Genomic DNA, 2,500 nt, shown 5'->3' on the forward strand with positions numbered 1-2,500 from the left:
GCCCTTTATGACTCCTCGCCCGCATGCTCGTGCACACCGGCGTGCACGTGGGCATCGTATGCTAAAAAATGAAGTTTGGAGTTGGGGTTCAGAAATCTTATGGGAGCTTCCTAGAAGCCTAAGAAATGCTTTGCTCGAGACGGATTTCGATTTATATTTCCGCCGTGTTAATTTTGCCAATTACGGCTCCTCGCGCGCACGCTCAAGCACCCCGACGTGCACACCGGCGCGCACGTGGGCATCGTATGCTAAAAAATGAAGTTTGGAGTTTGGGTTTGAAAATTTTACGGGAACTTCCTAGAAGCCTAAGAAATGCTTTGCTCGAGACGGATTTCGATTTGGAGGTCCCCCGAGTTAATTTTGCCCATTACGACTCCTCGCCCGCACGCTCGTGCACCCCGGCGTGCACGTGGGCATCGTATGCTAAAAAATGAAGTTTGGAGTTTGGGTTCGGAAATTTTATGGGAGCTTCCTAGAAGACTAAGAAATGCTTTGCTCGAGACGGATTTTGATTTGGAGATCCCACGCGTTAGTTTTTGCCCATTATGACTCCTCGCCCGCACGCTCAAGCACCCCGGCGTGCACGTGGGCATCGTATGCTAAAAAATGAAGTTTGGAGTTTGGGTTCGGAAATTTTATGGGAGCTTCCTAGAAGCCTAAGAAGTGTTTTGCTCGAGACGGATTTCGATTTGGAGGTCCCCCGAGTTAGTTTTGCCCATTATGACTCCTCCCCCGCACGCTCAAGCACCCCCGCGTGCACGGGGGCATTGTATGCTAAAAAATGAAGTTTGGAGTTTGGGTTTGGAAATTTTATGGGAGCTTCCTAGAAGCCTAAGAAGTGCTTTGCTCGAGACGGATTTCGATTTGGAGGTCCCCCGAGTTAATTTTGCCCATTATGACTCCTCGCCCGCACGCTTAAGCACCCCCGCGTGCACGTGGGCATTGTGTGCTAAAAAATGAAGTTTGGAGTTTGGGTTTGTAAATTTGATGGGAGCTTCCTAGAAGCCTAAGAAGTGCTTTGCTCGAGACGGATTTCGATTTGAAGGTCCCCCGTGTTAATTTTGCCCATTACGGCTCCTCGCCCGCACGCTCAAGCACCCCGGCGTGCACGTGGGCATTGTATGCTAAAAAATAAAGTTTGGAGTTTGGGTTTGGAAGTTTTATGGGAGCTTCCTAGAAGCTTAAGAAGTGTTTTGCTCGAGACGGATTTCGATTTGGAGGTCCCCCGAGCCAATGTTGCCCATTATGGCTCCTCTCCCGCATGCTCAAGCACCCCTGCGTGCACGTGGGCATTGTATGCTAAAAAATAAAGTTTGGAGTTTGGGTTTGGAAGTTTTATGGGAGCTTTCTAGAAGCTTAAGAAGTGTTTTGCTCGAGACGGATTTCGATTTGGAGGTCCCCCGAGTCAATGTTGCCCATTATGGCTCCTCGCCCGCACGCTCAAGCACCCCGGCGTGCACGTGGGCATTGTATGCTAAAAAATAAAGTTTGGAGTTTGGGTTTGGAAGTTTTATGGGAGCTTCCTAGAAGCTTAAGAAGTGTTTTGCTCGAGACGGATTTCGATTTGGAGGTCCCCCGAGTCAATGTTGCCCATTATGGCTCCTCTCCCGCATGCTCAAGCACCCCTGCGTGCACACCGGCGTGCACGTGGGCATTGTAGGCTAAAAAATGAAGTTTGGAGTTTGGGTTTGGAAATTTTATGGGAGCTTCCTTGAAGCCTAAGAAGTGTTTTGCTCGAAACGGAATTCGATTTGGAGGTCCCCCGAGTCAATTTTGCCCATTACGACTCCTCGCTCGCATGCAATATCTACTCCTGTCAGAGCTGTGGTTTTACTTAAGACTACTATAGGGGGGGGGAGTTCTCAGCACCAAGAGCTGCAAGTAAGGCCATTGCTTGCTTTGCAGTCTCGATTGCTCTACTAGTGAATAGTAGATGTCTTGGTTAGCTTGGAACGAAAAAAAAAATTTTTTGGGGAAAAAAAAAAAAAAAAAGTTTTTGTGAAAAAAAATTTTTCGAAAAAAAAAAAAAAAAAAAAAAATTTTTTGGATGCCTCGGTCTTCTATTTGTTTTGCTTGGGTAGATTAGGAAAAAAAAAAAAAAAAATTTTTTTGTTGGATGCCTCGGTCTTCATATTCTTTCTCGGCTATTTCGAAAAAAAAAAAAAAAAATTCCGGGAAAGAGAAAAAAAAAATTATTTTTTGTTGGTTGCCTCGGTCTTCATGTTCTTTCTCTGGTATATGGGAAAGAAAAAAAAAAAAAAAAAATTTTGGATGCCTCGGTCTTCTTGTTCTCGGTTGGATTTATCGAAAAAAAAAAAAAAAAAAAAAAAAAAAAAAAAAAAAATTTTGATGCCTCGGTCTTCTTGTTCTTGCTTTGGTATATCGGAGAAAAAAAAAAAAATTTTTTTTGGATGCCTCGGTCTTCTTGTTCATTCTTCGGTATATCAAAAAAAAAAAAAAAAAAAAAAAAAAAAAAAATTTGAGACTTCGGTCTTCTTGT

Source organism: Cornus florida, unplaced genomic scaffold (genome assembly GCF_030987335.1).
Source record: "Cornus florida cultivar Cherokee Brave unplaced genomic scaffold, ASM3098733v1 CherokeeBrave_3.0.0_Hap2_scaffold_24, whole genome shotgun sequence".
NCBI lineage: Eukaryota > Viridiplantae > Streptophyta > Magnoliopsida > Cornales > Cornaceae > Cornus > Cornus florida.